General features: G+C 40.9%; 1 protein-coding gene across 1 annotated transcript in view; it reads left to right on the plus strand.

The window, feature by feature from the left end:
- Nucleotides 1-19,807, plus strand: part of LOC126251401 (probable chitinase 10) — a 406,321-nt gene that overhangs the window by 63,106 nt on the left and 323,408 nt on the right. The window lies entirely within an intron of this gene.

Consider the following 19,807-nt stretch of genomic DNA (forward strand, 5'->3'; position numbering starts at 1 on the left):
ACTGATCTTCCCCGAGGTCGGCTTCTACCGGCTTTTCCATTCGTCTGTAAAGAATTCGCGTTAGTATTTTGCAGCTGTGACTTATTAAACTGATAGTTCGGTAATTTTCGCATCTGTCAAAACCTGCTTTCTTTGGGATTGGAATTATTATATTCTTCTTGAAGTCTGAGGGTATTTCGCCTGTCTCATACATCGAGCTCACCAGATGGTAGAGTTTTGTCATGACTGGCTCTCCCGAGGCCATTAGTAGTTCTAATGAAATGTTGCCTACTCCCGGGGCCTTGTTTCGACTCAGGTCTTTCAGTGCTCTGTCAAACACTTTACGCAGTATCTTATCTCCCATTTCGTCTTCATCTACATCCTCTTCCATTTCCATAATATTGTCCTCAAGTACATCGCCCTTGTATAAACCCTCTATATACTCCTTCCACCTTTCTGCCTTCCCTTCTTTGCTTAGAACTGGGTTGCCATCTGAGCTCTTGATATTCATACAAGTGGTTCTCTTCTCTCCAAAGGTCTCTTTAATTTTCCTGTAGGCAGTATCTATCTTACCACTAGTGAGACAAGCCTCTACATCCTTACATTTGTCCTCTAGCCATCCCTGCTTAGCAATCTTGCACTTCCTGTCGATCTCATTTTTGAGACGTTTGTATTCCTTTTTGCCTGCTTCATTTACTGCATTTTTATATCTTCTCCTTTCATCAATTAAATTCAATATTTCTTCTGTTAGCCAAGGATTTCTATTAGCCCTCGTCTTTTTACCTACTTGATCGTCTGCTGCCTTCACTACTTCATCCCTCAGAGCTACCCATTCTTCTTCTACTCTATTTCTTTCCCTCATTCCTGTCAATTGTTCCCTTATGCTCTCCCTGAAACTCTCTACAATCTCTCGATCTTTCAGTTTATCCATGTCCCATCTCCTTAAATTCCCATCTTTTTCCAGTTTCTTCAGTTTCAATCTGCAGTTCTATAACCAATAGATTGTGGTCAGAATCCACATCTGCCTCTGGAAAAGTCTTACAATTTAAAACCTGGTTCCTAAATCTCTGTCTTACCATTATATAATCTATCTGATGCCTTTTAGTATCTCCAGGATTCTTCCAGGTATACAACCTTCTTTTATGATTATTGAACCAAGTGTTAGCTATGATTAAGTTATGCTCTGTGCAAAATTCTATAAGGCGGCTTCCTCTTTCATTCCCTCCCCCCAATCCATATTCACCTACTATGTTTCCTTCTCTCCCTTTTCCTACTGACGAATTCCAGTCACCCATGACTATTAACTTTTCGTCTCCCTTCACTACCTGAATAATTTCTTTTATCTCGTCATACATTTCATCTATTTCTTCATCATCTGCAGAGCTATTTGGGATATAAACTTGTACTACTGTAGTAGGCATGGGCTTTGTGTCTATCTTGGCCACAATAATGCGTTCACTATGCTGTTTGTAGTAGCTAACCCGCACTCCTATTTGTTTATTTATTATTAAACCTACTCCTACATTACCCCTATTTGATTTTGTATTTATAACCCTGTAATCACCTGACCAAAAGTCTTGTTCCTCCTGCCACCGAACTTCACTAACTTTAACCTATCCATTTCCCTTTTTAAATTTTCTAACCTACCTGCCCGATTAAGGGATCTGACATTCCACGCTCGGATCCGTTGAACGCCAGTTTTCTTTCTCCTGATAACGAAGTCCTCCTGAGTAGTCCTCGCCCGGAGATCCGAATGGGGGACTATTTTACCTCCGGAATATTTTACCCAAGAGGACGCCATCATCATTTAATCATACAGTAAAGCTGCATGTCCTCGGGAAAAATTACGGCTGTATTTTCCCCTTGCTTTCAGCCGTTCGCAGTACCAGCACAGCAAGGCCGTTTTGGTTAATGTTACAAGGGCAGATCAGTCAATCATCCAGACTGTTGCCCCTGCAACTACTGAAAAGGCTGCTGCCCCTCTTCAGGAACCACATGTTTGTCTGGCCTCTCAACAGATACCCCTCCGTTGTGGTTGCACCTACGGTACGGCCATCTGTATCGCTGAGGCACGCAAGCCTCCCCACCAGCGGCAAGGTCCATGGTTCATGGGTGGAAGAATAAAGATGTAGAATGTTAATAATGGTCATGGACTGTGCGGCTGGTCCCGGAGGAGGTTCGAGTCCTCCCTCGGGCATGGATGTGTGTGTTTGTCCTAAGGATAATTTAGGTTAAGTAGTGTGTAAGCTTAGGGACTGATGACTTTAGCAGTTAAGTCCCATAAGATTTCACTCACATTTGAACATTTTGTCAATAATGTTTGTTTTATATATAAAAATTTTCACATAAATTCGGAGGCGTCACTTTTCCGGACTTACTCATATATTCTCTGTGCGTCTTTTATTTTTCACACACTCATTTTCCGAAACTTTGGAGGTACTTATAAACAGCCTGTATTTTTATGTCATTATTTGCAGTGCTTGCGTCAAAGAGGTGATATTGTGAGAACCGACAAAGAAACTGTTCGATATCCTACACAAATAACTAATGGTTATGTTGAGTCGTGGAAGTTTCCCTTCATTTGTTATTGCTTCAGCTTCCATTTTTGCTTCTACGTTTTTGGAATTATAGTTATGTCGGTAGACAGATCTCTTGCATACCCGGATTTCTACATTAGTTGTGAGTGTGAAAGTTTGATTGTGGGTTGTAACAAAAGTTGGGCTATAATGACTGATGTGTGAAACAGCATAGCAACGGTTACTGACGTCGTGTGAAAATGCTTGACTTGTTACTGAACAGTACGGAGTGTGTTTTGCCAACACTGCATGAGCCAAAAAATACTTTTGTTGTTCAGAGGAGTATATTGTGAACTTACGGGATTACGAGCTTTGTTACAGCGTATACATCATGGATTTCGAGACGCTCGTCAGCATTAGGCACAATTCACAGCAACAAAACTCATCGTCTGTCAGCCGCTGTGTCATTGGTAAGCACAAGCAGCCATGAGCGCTGGCACCATTGCATCTACAAACACATAGGGACCAACAATACCTATTCTAGAAGCTGGAGACAAAAGGCCAACGACCAACTCCCTCCACTAGTGTCTTGTCCAGGACTGAATATCATATGTCCTGCCTCCCTTTTCTCACACCCTTTCACATCCTCTCACCAACAGCCTTTATTAGAAGTAATGTATCAAGTAGTACATTTTAAAATGTTCTTGTATTTCCCAGAGTATTTCAGCGCATTCAACTAATAGCGATAACGTGTTCCACAAAGTGCAGTACGTAAGCAGACACACGGTACAGCTGTAGTCCACTACTGAAGTTAATGAGCCATTACGAAATAATTTTATGATATCTCATGGCAGATGGAAACGGCCATGACTAGCACTTACTTGAGGTTAAACATCAAGAAAATTTCTACCTGAATTGTGGTGCTCTGACTGGTGAAACTAAATAGACAACCAATCAGTCCGCAAATTTACGTAGTTGTTATTCTTCTTGCTTCCTCATCGTATGGAACGTGAGAAACCACATTTATGGTCTGAATGAACAGGAATATTTTGCAATGGATGTCCCTTTATAAATTGAATTCAGGTATCCTTGACATAGCGTTGCTTTCTAATTAATAATTAATAATTAATTTAACATTTTGGAGCAATTTAAAGTTTCATTTTTTCAGACCACTGTGTCAACAAATGTCCTCAAAACAGCTTCAGGATGCAGAACACCACAATGGTTTCATGCTTACACACTCCAAAATACGAGACCATATACTGAGCCCTGAGGGCAATTCATATTTCGTAACTGCTGCATCTTGGGACGAAAAGCTCACTACTCTCAACTTCCAGTAGTCATACATTGATACAGACCCACACACGGTGTATTTCCCTTCAAAGGCAGAATAGTGACGGGTCCTAGCAAATGACAAAGAACGTCTTCAAAATAAGTTTCTGTGTAATAATATACTTGTGTTAACCAGGTTATCAGTGAGTTTCGTCATAATTTTGCTATTCCCTCATGTTTCTAAATATTCAAGAATTTACCCAGCTTACGAAATTCATTGCAAAGATTATTTAAAGTAGGTGATAACTTTCCTGGTGATATTTGCATATCTAAAACAGGAAACTTACTTAACCGGAATCTTTTGTCTGTCTGCATCTCCATCTGCATCTATGCTCCGTAAACCACCTTACGGTGTGTAGCGGAGGCTACTTTGTGTATCAGTATCACTTCCCCCTTTTACTGTTCCTCTCACGCGTGGTTCCTCTGTGTGGGCTCGAACAGCACTAATTTTATCTTCATGGTCTTTTCGAGAGATATACATAGAAGGAAGCAATACAGTGGTTGACTCTTCTAGGAATGTACGCTCTAGGAATATTAACAGTAGACCATAACACGATGCAGAGCGCCTCTCTTGCAGCATCTGCCAATGTAGTTGGCCAAGCGTCTCCTTGAGGTTTTCGCGCTTTCTAAATGAACCTGTAGCGAAACGTGCTGCTCTTCTTTGGATTTTCTCTATTTCCTGTATCATCCTATCTGGTACAGATTCCATACTAACGAGCTATATTCAAGTATTGGTAGAACGAGTGTTTTGTAATAAACGTTGTTGACGGATTACATGTACTGATGATTCTTCTAATGACTCTCAGTCCGGCATCCTACTTACTTCCGATTAACTTTATGGGTCGTTTCACTTCGAATCGCTTCGTATGCATACTCCTAGATATTTTGTGGAAGGAACTGCTTCCAACGATTATTCTGAAATTTTGTTATCATACAATAAAGGCTCTTTCTGTCTGGATATTCGCAATATGTTTCTATTTTATGTTAAGGGCCAATTGCCACTCCATGCAACAAGCATTCTCAATTGCGTAAATTACTCCGTGGAAAATTTCTATTCTGGCTTATAATGATTTGTATGATATTCTTATTCATGTGAATAGGAACAATTTTTTAAAATAATTTTAGACGTGGTGTGATCCACCTGTCCTTGCTAGTCCATCCTGTATAAGTTCTTTTATATCTTTCTAAGTACTGCAAGCTACACCAGTTTGAGCTAGCTCCATACAATTAAACCTTTATATCCCTCCATAATTACTATTCCCAACGCTTCCCTTCATTAAGAAACTCACTAGTTCTTGTTGCCTCAGGATGTGTCCTATCAACTGATCACTTCTGTTTTAACGAATATCAGATAATTAGCATTGTCTGTATGTTAACTCTACAAGCTACATCTATGCGAAGATGTTCTGTTACTGTAAAGTGTAATATCAATGTTCTTTATAACACCTGCACAGTTATACAATGTGGGTGTACGGTACAGTAGATTTATCACATGAAACCGAAGCAACCGTATCTTTCTCTAAGGTAAGGATGCAGCACTTCCTCTGTCCTATATACCACTGCACCACAAGAAACACTGGCATTTTACATTCATTATTATAAGTACATGCTGTCTCAGTAATGAATCTACAATATACGTAATGTGACTGTAATTGTAAACTATATTATGAGGATACTGAGAGTGTGCATTAATGTGGTACCAAGGTAACCCACCAACGCATAGTTGTAAATTACATGATCACTGCGGCACTGAGTAAGTGACGCTGAGTGGCTAGTTAAATACAATTGGAGGCATTGAGTTAAACTTCTTTTAAAACTTTGACGTTGTTGATGTGCTAGTATACACACCGACACGCGAATATGGTTATTACAGATCCACGACTTTACTCTCATGTGCTCAGACCTGTTGAAGTTCTTGGTCCAATTAACTGGCTGTTTCACAGTTTTTCTTATTCAAGTAAAATAATCATTTGAAATCCATTTGCTCATTACAAACCATAAAATTTGTGTTGGATAAACACTTGTAACCAGAAGCAGTGTTTCGTTCGGAACCTGTGTTGATACATTTGTTACCCCTGAGATGGGGTCGGTGGCTATTCAGGATCCCTGCCCTACTACTGTAATTCTAATAACTCTCAGATAAACAACACAGTTCAATATATATTCCTAGTCTCGCAGCAGAACCAAATTCGACATTACCCGACAAACTGAAAAGACCACTGCCATTAATTTAGACATCATCACTATCACATCGATCAGTGTTTTAAAACTGTAGCAAATATATATTCGTGGTTGTTTAAAATTTATTAATATTCGTTTCTTAGCAGAAGAAGGCTTTATGATCTATTGCTTCCATGACTTGGGCTATTGGGAACTTGAGCTGTTGAGCTGCGAATTGTTTTGTTATGAGTCATAAAGAATACTTTTACCATTATTTGCAATACATTTCTAAGCCTTTAGCAGCAAAACTGTACATAAGTACTTGAAGATGCATCTGTATAAGGCTCTGAAGTCAACTGCAAATAAAGCAAACAACAAATACAGCTGAGTGGAAAATTGGCTTGGAAATAGCATTTGTGCTCCCATAATAGAAACTTTAATGGGTTAAGAGCAGATACCATCATTCCGCACTCATGCTGAGGAAGACAGCTTCACCTTGATTGCGTAAAAGAAACATAACAAAGAAGTTCTGAAATACATTTGTGGCAGAGGCTACCAGTCACTAGGTAAAATGTTGATATTAGAAACTTTTGCAATTCTATACCATTTTATAACTTCAAAGGTAGAATAAAAATAAAAGAAAGTGATTGATTTGCGTTTCTAAAACGAGGCTAGTATACCAAATTACTTGCGACTGTTTTTGCCTGTGTTTTCCCGATGCTCATCGAGGAATTCATTGTTCGGTACGTTAGAGCAAAATCACATTCTAATATGAATGGTGGCTGGTGATCAAAGAATGTTTCTAAACTGATTTTAGCGTGTAATACTTTGAAAAGTATTTATTGCAATTATCTCCATGCCATAATGTATACATCAGCGTGGAAATATGCTAGTTATGTTTCCAATTTATTAATATTACAATATTCCATTAGAATTAACTTGTTACTGCACTTAGGACACTACAATGAGTATCATTTTCCAACGACAAAACGTAATTTCTGCTAATTCAAAAGGTTACTCCCTTGTGTTTCTTCTGGTAACTCGGCTACTGTTGTCTTTCTAATGGCAAGAAATACTTGAAAGACAATGTAGTAAATACCTGGGGGTTTGTTCTTCACTGTTTCGTAATTTCGGTACATAACACAGAACTGGATAAACTATGTTTGTTTATTTCTATTTTATGTTGCCCTGCAAGTACGCTTACCATGCCACATTTAACCTTATCTCTTCTGATCTCTCTGTGTACCATTAGACATTAGTCGTGTATCGTATTTTGTCCTCTGTTTCAGTAGTTGCTTCCCTTGTAGTTGCCTGAGTCTGTATGTGAAATTCTCTACAGCCTCTCGTTCTTTTAACTTATCCAGGTCCAGTCTGTGTAGTTTCCTATCTTTCTGTAATTTCTCAATTTTAATCTTTAAATCATAATCAATACATTATGTTTAGAGTTCATACCTGCCCCACGATTTTTTTTTTTCAGTTTTAAATGTCGTTTCGAAATCTCTGTCGTATCGTTATCATTATTATTTTATTGTTATTATTATGTAATCTATCTAGTTCAGTGTCCGTCGGTCTCTTCAATATGTACAACTTCCTTTCATGTTCCTTAAATCGATAGTTCGTAGTGATTAAACTATGCTCTGTGTAAAATTCTACCAGGCGGCTGTCCGTTTCATACCTTTCCATCCAGTCCATGTTCTATTACTATTTTTCGATCTCTTCCTTTTGCTCCTGTCGAATGCCAGTCACTCAACAAATATTTTCGTCTTTCTTAATTATCTGAACAATCGTATAATTTTGCAATCTTTTGGTCAACCGAGGAATTGGAATCATATATAATTGTACTAACGTGCTGAGCGTTGGTTTCGTATCGGTACTGGCTACGATAATGCGTTCGCTATGCTGTTCATAGTAGTGTACCCGAATTCCTATTATCTTATTCATTGTTACTTACAGTTCTGTGTTACGTCTTCACGAATCTGTGTTGACATTTATGTACCCACCTGACCAGAAAACCTTTGTTTCTGCCATCGCACTTTATTAATTCTCATTATCTCTAACTTGATCCTATCTATTTACGGTCAAAGACATATAGATCTAGGTTCACAAGTATCAAATAGGTTGCCTGTCTGCCTCGTAGAGTGCTTATTAATTTACCTTAAAAGGGAGTAAGTTTTAAACAAATCGACACATTTTTGTAGGGGATTTTCTACCTCAAGTGACTAATAACAGTACCAATAGTATCTTCACCTGTGGTATATGCCCATTTTATGAGGTGTCCTAGATAATTCCCACATAACCAATATTTCACACGAGTTCTGAAGAAAACAGTGCACAGTTGGCCTTCACCAAGTAGTAATTTTAGTAAAACATCGGTGTAGCAAGTGCCTTCTCGTTTCGGTGAAAAGTCGATTTGATATCAATTTAATTAAGAAATATTTATGACCAATCGTATTATTTATTACTTCTATAAACACTTACAGAAATGTAGATTCAGTTGCATAATGCATCGAGTAGTGAAAATGTTATTCTCCAATCCTCGTAGTGTAAATACGCATAAACTGACTAGTTACTAGTGACTGTGTGTTTCATATGACAAGATGTTGCTGTTGTACTTATATTGCTTGTCGTTTTCATAAAGGGATAAGACATGAATGAAAAATAAAATAAAGTTTCTGTTGGATTTAGGTTAAAAATAAATGTGATTCATTGTATAGGAACATTAAAGTCAATGGAGCACAAGTTTAATATTTCGATACTGGCAGTCTTCTTCAACTTTGAAGTTGATAGGCCACTTGTCAGGGTACCGCAGGAGTCTTAGACTGTTTGCTGGATTCTGAAGTAGGAAACAATTTTCATCACAAGTGTTTCATCGACAGAGCGTCATAGCCGTAGCAGGACACAGCTTCTGAAAACCAGATCGTGAACCAGTAGTACGGGCTGCATTCCAAACAGCTTCGTGGCGTATGGTAGAGAGTATGACTGTTGAGGTTAATCACCTGCGGAATCTGGCCCCAAAGCGAGGAAACCTGGAAGTGATATGCAAGAGCTGACTGTTTATCGGCACTTTTGGGTATGGAAAGCAGTGTATGTCTGCGGTAGGAACGCGTTCTTCAGAGGTCAATGTGAGACGAGTGGACCATGCAAGCCTCGGAGCCAAGTATGAATAGAAATGTCATAGGCCAGTTACGTCTTTTAGTTACTGTTATAATGTGGTTTCACCCGTTTGACTTTTCTACAGTGTTCTTCCGATTGAATTATAAAGCGACTGTTACAATTAATGTAAGGTAAATGTATTGTTAATGAATCACCATTAGCACCAGTCACATAGCTAAAATATTAACAGACCAAATGAAGTAAATAGACAGCGTTACATCAACTGCGGAAACAGTGCCTTATGTGTAGATTGACCCACAAAAAACTACAAAGGAAAATTCGGTACTCGGTTCCGATGTTAGTAGAGTTAATGTTAGTAGAGTTACTTTGCATCACGTTCCGACAGTCTGATGACAGGCCATACCCGAAACACAGTCTTTATTATTTAGAGACCTGATGCAGTCTTAAGAGAGCGCTCAATTTAACTATTTAGCACTGCCGATAAACAGAGAATACATAGGTGATACTATTGACAGAAGGCGATAATGTAGAGGGTCAGCAGAGTACTTAATTTTGGTCCCTAAACACATTTCCATTTATTTCTCGTGGTTCATTTATAGGTCTACATGGAAATATTTACTTTGGTTATAGTTACCTTTTTTGACAGATCAGTGAAAGACTTGAGTCGAAACAAGGTGGACGACATTCCGTCAGAACTAGTGATAGCTTTGAGAGAACCAGCCATGACAAAATTCTTCCATCTGGTGTGCAAGATGTATGAGACAGGTGAAATACCCGTAGACTTCTAAAAGAATATAATAATTTCAGTTTCAAAGAAAGCAAGTGATGACAGGTATGAATGCTACCATACTATCAGTGTAATAAGTAATGGTTGGAAAATATCAACATAATTTTTTTAGAGAAGAAATGAAAAACTGGTAGAAGCAACATCGGGGAAGATCAGTTCGATTCCAGAGAAATGTATCAACATGCGAGGCAATACTGGCACTACGACGTTTTCTAGAACGTAGGTTAAGGAAAGGCAAACCTGCCTTTACAGCTTTTGTAGACTTAGAGAAAGCTTTCGACAGTGTTGACTGGAATGCTCTCTTTAAAATTCTGAAGGTAGCAGGGATAAAAGACAGGCAGCGAAATGCTACCTACAACTTGTAAAGAAACCAGACGGCGGTTATAAGAGTCGAGGGGCATGAAACGGATGCAGCGGTTGAGAAGGAAGCGAGACAGGGTTGTAGCCTATCCCCGATGTTATTCAATCTGTATATGGAACAAGCAGTAAACGAAACCAAATAAAAATTTGGAGTAGGAATTAAAGTCCAGGAAGAAGAAATAAAATCTCTGAGGTTTTCCGATCGCATTGTAATTCTGTCACAGGCAGCAAAGTATATGGAGACCAGCTGAACGGAATGGACAGTATGTTGAAGAAACACTATAAGGTTAACATCAACAAAAGCAAAACAAGGGTAATGGAACGTAGTCGATATAAATCAGTTAACGCGGAAGGAATTAGATTAGGAAACGAGACAGTTAAAGTAATACATGAATTTTGCTATTTGGGCAGTAAAATAACTAATGTCGGACGAGCTAGAGAGGATGTAAAATGTGGACTGAGAATGGCAAGAAAAGTATTTCTGAATAAGAGAAATTGTTTAACATCAAAAATAGACTTAAGTGTCAGAAAGTCTTTTCTGAAAGTGTTTGTTTGGAGTGTAGCAATGTGTGGAAATGAAACATGGATGATGAACAGCTTAGACAAGAAGAGAACAGAAGCTTTTGAAACGTAATGCTCCAAAAGAATGCTCAAGATCAGATGAGTAGATCACGTAACTAATGACATACTGAATAGAAATGGGGAGAAAAGAAATTTGTGACACTACTTGCCTGCAAGAAGGGACAGGTTGATAAGATACATTCTGAGACAACAATGGAGCACTAGTTTAGTACGGTAGGGAAGTGTGGGAGGGGCGGGGAGGGTTGGGGGGGGGGGGTAAAAATCGTAGAGGGAGACCAAGAGATGAATGTAGTAAGCAGATCCAGAAGGATGTAAGCTGCAGCAGTTATTCGGAGATGAGGAGTAGCATGGAGGGCTGCATCAAATTAGTTTTCGGACTGAAGACCACAACAACAGCAGAGTTACTTATCCATTTCACCGATCATTAGTACTGTTAGTTAGTTAGTTTCATGTTCATCATTCTTTAATCAATAGAGCCCTGCAAATAAGAGTGCAGTGAAAATTATCTTTTCTGATTACTGAAACGTTTGAATGATTTGAATTTAAGTTTCGCGGATATTAAAAACACGGAGCGGAACCACACATATGAGCAACTCGTCTATGTCACTGTGTATCCATACATAAAAACATAATCACGTACAAAACTCTATTAATTTTTTGTTTGATACATTTTGTATCAGAACTAAGTGGCATTTCCCATGCTCTGGTTCTCACCAAGGTCTTCAGGACATTTTCCCTGGTTGTAAGGCCAATCCCGGGGCTATTAAAATCCCTCCCAGATATTCTCAATTGGGACTCCCTCTGCGCCACTAACAGGTATCCCGCTATTTGGTTCAATACTCCCTTATTCGCTGTGGGTCATCATTTGTAGGGTCTATTCTACGCAGAAAACCGAAAGTATTAAAAAAAAGAGGAAGTCTAAAAGCGTAAAAAATATTTAGAGGAAAAGGTTCCCCGTAGATAGTGATGGGGTTCTGTCAGTCGACGGGAGGCAACAGCTAAGCCGCCAGCCGTGATACCTGTTGACTGCCTCCAGCGCCGATGCGGCAGGAGCGGCCGTCGCAGGGCAGGGCAGCGTGGCGAGGCGAAGCGTGGCGTCGCGAGAGGTGGCGGCGCGCGCGGAGCGGAGCCGAGCTACTGACCCCGCTGCGCTGCGGCCTGGCGTCGCGGCGCTTCGCGTCGCCTCCGAGGGCGCGCCGCCCGCCCGCGGCGCATGCGCCGTGCACAGTAGCCGGCCGCGGCCGCTCTCCCCGAGAAGGACGCCGCCCGCTCAACAATGGAAGTGCTCATTCTGTTGTACTGAGTCAGATCCTGGAAGCCGTATACAGCGCACTTCCAATAGGCAATGGCCCCTTATTGCATAATATCTACCCGAATGCCCGTTCGGCGTCAAATAAACTTCCAAATACACTGAAGGAAATGAAAATCGCAACATCAAGGAAGAATTGGCGACATAAACGAAAAGTTGGTAGGCGCGTTTCTACATCTAAAAGATGAACTCTATTAAAATTTCATTCCCGTCGCATAAGAGAGGCGTTAGTAGCGCCGCTATGAGGATGCAGATCATATTTGCTGTAAATACACCCTATGATGATCGTGAGCGTTAGTTACCTTTGAAATTGGACGTGGTGAGTGCATGTCAGACGAGAATGGCTTTAAGGCGACAAAGACGCTGAAACCCAGCACAAGGATCGGGATTAATTTAAAGAAAATACGTGAAAGGGTGTCCCAACTAGATGCGTCATTTATCATTCCCAAACAAATGCTGTTACTTAATAATAATTCTATCGTAAGCCTACTAACAGTTACCAAGATTCTTGCCAAATACATACAAATAGTTAAGATTTTCAAAATAAAATTGAGCCGTCGTTGGCTCGTGTTATGCTTTGCATTAAACATTGGTTGCTACTCTGTGTATAGTATCCCGCAATTAAGCTGTCATCCTCTCTCTCCGCGAGTCACAGCAGCAGCGTGTACCGATATTCGTGTCCTTGTACTATCTTTGGCCTCGCGCTTCTAGTTTCCGACTGTGCCGTTTGCGGGCAGTTGGTCGGTTGGCGTGGAGCAGCGAGGAAGTCTCCGTGGCACATGTCTGGCTGGGCCCGCTGGCGGCATCCACGCGCGGTCGGAGTGTGAGGGCTGTTCCCATTGCTATGAGGTCCTTGGCTCACCGATCATGGACACGAAAGTTAAGTCTTTACTTAATCTACCAGCCAGACCCATCTGTTCACATTGTGTCGTTTGAAATTCATTATGAGCTGTTGGGACATTCCTGCAAGCAACAACATCTGTTTCAAGTTGCCGAGTTCTAGCCGCCCTCCTGTGGAGTTTAACTTGATTATTTTTGAACTGAAGTGCACCAGAGGAATCTTCTGCCCTGTGGCCGTTAACGTTCCGGTTACCTGCCCTGGCCGTTGACGTAAATTCAGGCAGTGTATTTTCCTCGTCGTGTTGTGGCTGTCCAGCATGGCTTGCAGTTTGACAGCTGATTGTGTAATTCGTTGTGGGCGCCGATACCTTCTGCGTTGTTCCGTTGAACTCCCTGCTTTGCCCTGGTCGGGTGAAGCGGAAGTTATCCTGTCGCTTGGTCCGCTGACTGTCTCTCGGTTGGGTTGCCGTCGGATTGAGAATTGTTGGACCGACTGCCTGTCTCATCTAAGCGAGCGTTAGTGTTTGAATTCCAGGCCGACCCTTGGAAACTTCTGAGCACCATTTGATGTGCTGCCTTTACTTATTTGTTCTTGTTGTTTGTTTATGTATGGCTTCTAACTGATTTTAAATTACAGTTGTTTTGGCCTTCAGCCTAATTTAGAGAAATGTTTTAAGAAGAGGCCTTCTGCCTTTTAAAAGTCAAATTCTTGTTTTGAGAATTAAGTCATTGGCCTTCAGCCAGTTTTAAATTAAAGTTGTTTTACCCTTGAGACGTGAGATTGAATGGCGCATTTAGCTGGGAATTAAGTTCTAAAATTATTGTTTTGCTTGCTCTGTTCTTAATGTTTTCTTTACTCTTGTAATGTTTGTCACATGAATAAAGTAATATGTTCGAGTGCAACTGACAGCCACTCATTTTGGCCCCTTTCCACATATTAAACTATCTGTCCTCTCCTGCGAGTATAGCAGGGGATCTCAAAAATCACAATGCATATGGACATTCGCATTATACATAAATTTACAAATGGTACTCGAAAAACATGTCAGATGTTCAGTACAATAGTGACCCGATTACGAACAGTAAATTGATTAAATAAACCTGCGGCGCACAAGTGGCGCCAGTAGGATCGCGTCCTCCCCTTCACAGAAGCCGCCCCACGGCTCTGACGCCATTGTCAACAACCCACTGGGTTTCAACGGGATCGTCAAATAGGGCAACGAGGAGCTGGGTGTTCCTTCTGCGATGTTGAACAAAAACTTGGCAGGAATGTAGCCACTGTACATGACTGCTGGCAGCGGTTGTCACGAGAAGGTACACTCGCAACAATACTGAGCTCCGGACGGTCGCGTGGCACCGAGAGGGAAGACCGTTGTATTTGTCTCTGGCGCATTCTAATGCATCTGCAGCAGTAGTTTGAGCAGTAGGCTCCATCACAGTGACACACAGCATCACAGTGACACACAGAACTGTTACAAATCGGTTCTTCAAGGAGAGTTCCACTGACCCCAAACCACTACCATTTGCGACTTCAGTGGTATCAAGCGAGAGCTCATTGGAGGCCTTGTGTTGGAAGGAGGCCAGCTGAGGGCCTGCAACCAACTTGTCAGGGTGCTAGACACACTGGACCCACATCCGGAGTTATCACCTGGGTTGCCACTTCGTTTAACAGCAGGAGTATTCTCGGGTTATTCCAAACACCGTTACCAAAAATGCGTAGGTCAGTCTGGTGATTCGACCTGTTGTGCTGACATTCATGAACAATATTCCCTGAGTGTTGTCCTCAGGTTAACACTCGCCCACATACCTCTGTTTAAACACAACATGCTCCACAGAGTGTCAACATGGTGCCTTTGCCTGCTCGATCTCCAGATCTGTCTCCAATAGAGAACATATGGGACACGAACAGACGACAGTTCCAGCGTTGTCCACAACCAGCATTAACCGTCCCTGCATTGACTGACCAAGTGCAATATGCATGGAACTCAGTCCCATAAACTGTCATCCGGCACCTATACAACACAAAGCATGCACGTTTTCATGCTTGCATTCAATATTCTGGCGGTTACGCCGGTCAGTAATGTATCAGCGCTTCACATCTGCAATGGCTTATGTCCGCTTACATTAACCTATGATCTTACAATGTTAATAACTTGAATATATTACTGGGCAAATATACTCCCGAATTCTCATTACTCTACATTAAGTGTTTGTTGGTGTTGCGGCTTTTCTCCGTCAGCATAATTCAGCTCTTGATTGGTTGAATCCTTACATTTTTATCTGGCCCTATTAAGGAAGAGGGAGCAAACTGGAAGGGCAACTAGTCTGAGAAACAGAAGTAAAACTTTATATACCTTCTAGCTCCGAAGATGTTGAAGACATTCAAACAATATTTGATAAGTCCTGGTCAGAAGTCCGAAGACTGTTTCGGTGCAGCTCTCCACGCTTGTCTATCCTGTGAAAGCGTCTCCATCGCTCCATTACTACTAGAAGCTACATCCATTTCATCTTGCTTACTGTATTCGCCCTCCATGAACCATGGACCTTGCCGTTGGTGGGGAGGCTTGCGTGCCTCAGCAATACAGATGGCCGTACCGTAGGTGCAACCACAACGGAGGGGTATCTGTTGAGAGGCCAGACAAACATGTGGTTCCTGAAGAGGGGCAGCAGCCTTTTCAGTAGTTGCAGGGGCAACAGTCTGGATGATTGACTGATCTGCCCTTGTAACATTAACCAAAACGGCCTTGCTGTGCTGGTACTGCGAACGGCTGAAAGCAAGGGGAAACTACAGCCATAATTTTTCCCGAGGACATGCAGCTTTACTGTACGATTAAATGATGATGGCGTCCTCTTGGGTAAAATATTCCGGAGGTAAAATAGTCCCCCATTCGGATCTCCGGGCGGGGACTACTCAAGAGGACGTCGTTATCAGGAGAAAGAACACTGGCGTTCTACGGATAGGAGCGTGGAATGTCAGATCCCTTAATCGGGCAGGTAGATTAGAAAATTTAAAAAGGGAAATGGATAGGTTAAAGTTAGATATAATGGGAGTTAGTGAAGTCCGGTGGCAGGAGGAACAGGACTTTTGGTCAGGTGATTACAGGGTTATAAATACAAAATCAAATAGGGGTAATGCAGGAGTAGGTTTAATAATGAATAGGAAAATAGGAGTGCGGGTTAGCTACTACAAACAGCATAGTGAACGCATTATTGTGGCCAAGATAGACACAAAGCCCATGCCTACTACAGTAGTACAAGTTTATATGCCAACTAGCTCTGCAGATGATGAAGAAATTGATGAAATGTGTGACGAGATAAAAGAAATTATTCAGGTAGTGAAGGGAGACGAAAATTTAATAGTCATGGGTGACTGGAATTCGTCAGTAGGTATAGGGAGAGAAGGAAACATAGTAGGTGAATATGGATTGGGGGGAAGAAATGAAAGAGGAAGCCGCCTTTTAGAATTTTGCACAGAGCATAATTTAATCATAGCTAACACTGGGTTCAAGAACCATAAAAGAAGGTTGTATACCTGGAAGAATCCCGGAGATACTAAAAGCTATCAGATAGATTATATAATGGTAAGACAGAGATTTAGGAACCAGGTTTTAAATTGTAAGACTTTTCCAGGGGCAGATGTGGATTCTGACCACAATCTATTGGTTATGAACTGCAGATTGAAACTGAAGAAACTGCAAAAAGGTGGGAATTTAAGGAGATGGGACCTGGATAAACTGAAAGAACGAGAGGTTGTAGAGAGTTTCAGGGAGAGCATAAGGGAACAATTGACAGGAATTGGGGAAAGAAATAGAGTAGAAGAAGAATGGGTAGCTCTGAGGGATGAAGTAGTGAAGGCAGCAGACGATCAAGTAGGTAAAAAGACGAGGGCTAATAGAAATCCTTGGGTAACAGAATAAATATTGAATTTAACTGATGAAAGGAGAAGATATAAAAATGCAGTAAATGAAGCAGGCAAAAAGGAATACAAACGTCTCAAAAATGAGATCGACAGGAAGTGCAAAATGGCTAAGCAGGATGGCTAGAGGACAAATGTAAGGATGTAGAGGCCTGTTTCACTAGGGGTAAGATAGATACTGCCTACAGGAAAATTAAAGAGACCTTTGGAGAGAAGAGAACCACTTGTATGAATATCAAGAGCTCAGATGGCAACCCAGTTCTAAGCAAAGAAGGGAAGGCAGAAAGGTGGAAGGAGTATATAGAGGGTTTATTCGAGGGCGATGTACTTGAGGACAATATTATGGAAATGGAAGAGGATGTAGATGAAGACGAAATGGGAGATACGATACTGCGTGAAGAGTTTGACAGAGCACTGAAAGACCTGAGTCGAAACAAGGCCCTGGGAGTTGACAACATTTCATTAGAACTACTGATGGCCTCGGGAGAGCCAGTCATGACAAAACTCTACCATCTGGTGAGCACGATGTATGAGACAGGCGAAATACCCTCAGACTTCAAGAAGAATATAATAATTCCAATCCCAAAGAAAGCAGGTGTTGACAGATGTGAAAATTACCGAACTATCCGTTTAATAAGTCACAGCTGCAAAATACTAACGCGAATTCTTTACAGACGAATGGAAAAACTGGTAGAAGCGGACCTCGGGGAAGATCAGTTTGGATTCCGTAGAAATGTTGGAACACGTGAGGCAATACTAACCTTACGACTTATCTTAGAAGAAAGATTAAGAAAAGGCAAACCTACGTTTCTAGCATTTGTAGACTTAGAGAAAACTTTTGGCAATGTAAACTGGAATACTCTCTTTCAAATTCTGAAGGTGGCAGGGGTAAAATACAGGGAGCGAAAGGCTATTTACAATTTGTACAGAAAGCAGATGGCAGTTATAAGAGTCGAGGGGCATGAAAGGGAAGCAGTGGTTGGGAAAGGAGTGAGACAGGGTTGTAGCCTCTCCCCGACGTTATTCAATCTGTATATTGAGCAAGCAGTAAAGGAAACAAAAGAAAAATTCGGAGTAGGTATTAAAGTCCATGGAGAAGAAATAAAAACGTTGAGGTTCGCCGATGACATTGTAATTCTGTCAGAGACAGCAAAGGACTTGGAAGAGCAGTTGAACGGAATGGACAGTGTCTTGAAGGGAGGATATAAGATGAACATAAACAAAAGCAAAACGAGGATAATGGAATGTAGTCAAATTAAATCGGTTGATGCTGAGGGAATTCGATTAGGAAATGAGACACTTAAAGTAGTAAAGGAGTTTTGCTATTTAGGGAGAAAAATAACTGATGATGGTCGAAGTAGAGAGGATATAAAATGTAGACTGGCAATGGCAAGGAAATCGTTTCTGAAGAAGAGAAATTTGTTAACATCGAGTATAGATTTAAGTGTCAGGAAGTCGTTTCTGAAAGTATTTGTATGGAGTGTAGCCATGTATGGAAGTGAAACATGGACGATAACTAGTTTGGACAAGAAGAGGATAGAAGCCTTAGAAATGTGGTGCTACAGAAGAATGCTGAAGATAAGGTGGGTAGATCACGTAACTAATGAGGAGGTATTGAATAGGATTGGGGAGAAGAGAAGTTTGTGGCACAACTTGACTAGGAGAAGGGATCGGTTGGTAGGACATATTTTGAGGCATCAAGGGATCACAAATTTAGCATTGGAGGGCAGCGTGGAGGGTAAAAATCGTAGAGGGAGACCAAGAGATGAATACACTAAGCAGATTCAGAAGGATGTAGGTTGCAGTAGGTACTGGGAGATGAAGAAGCTTGCACAGGATAGAGTAGCATGGAGAGCTGCATCAAACCAGTCTCAGGACTAAAGACCACAACAACAACATACTGTATTGGAGTCTTGGTCTCCCTCTACAATGTTTACCTCCCAACACTTCCTTCGATTACCAAATTCATAGTTCCTTCTTGCTTCCAAATGTGTCCTGCCAACTGCAACAATCTTTTATTGAAGTTGTGGCATAAATTTCTTTCTTTCAAAATCCGATTCCATATCTCATTGTTATTTACTCAATCTACCCACTTACTATTAAGCATTTTCTGTATCACCACATTTCAAATGCTTCTGTTCTATTTTTGGGCTGAACTTCCCATCTTCCATGTTTCGCTTCCACCCAAGGCCACACTCCATGCAGATAGTTTCAGATCCTAACAAAATAATTGTATTATAAGTCAACAAATCCTTCTTTTGCAGAAATAATGCTTTGATATTGCCATTCGGCATTTTATATCCTCTCTACTTCGCCCATCCTCAATTATTTGGCTGCACAAATAGCAAAACTCATCTACTACTGTTAATATCTCATTTCCAAATCCAATTACTGATTTAAATCGACTACCTTCCATTCCTTTTGTCGATATTTACCTTATAAGGCCTTTTTAGGACAGTAACCATTCCGATTAACGACACTCTCGCACTCCCTTCAAAAAAATGCATTTCATGTCCTTCAACTCTTAGACTCGCAGTCTGGTTTTGTACAAGTTATAAATAACCTTTCCTCCATTTATTGTGTCCGTGCTACCTTCATAATTTCTTATAATCAACTGCAGATAACATTCTCAAAGTTTTTTCTAAATGCTATAAGCGCAGGTTTGTCTTTCTTTAAACCTCATTATAAGATATTCCTAAATCCAGTATTGTCTCATCTGTACCTACATTTCTCCAGAACCCAATCTCAACTTCCCTGATATAGACTTCTACCAATATTTCCATTGTTTTCTAAATACACTGCCTGACAAAAAGTCCGATGCTCGCATAAGACATTGATGAATATGTAAAGGATTAGAGTGGCAATTCTCTGTGACCAGTAGAATGGCCACAATACTGCATTTATGTGAGGAA

This window comes from Schistocerca nitens, chromosome 4, assembly GCF_023898315.1.
Source record: "Schistocerca nitens isolate TAMUIC-IGC-003100 chromosome 4, iqSchNite1.1, whole genome shotgun sequence".
NCBI classification, from domain to species: domain Eukaryota; kingdom Metazoa; phylum Arthropoda; class Insecta; order Orthoptera; family Acrididae; genus Schistocerca; species Schistocerca nitens.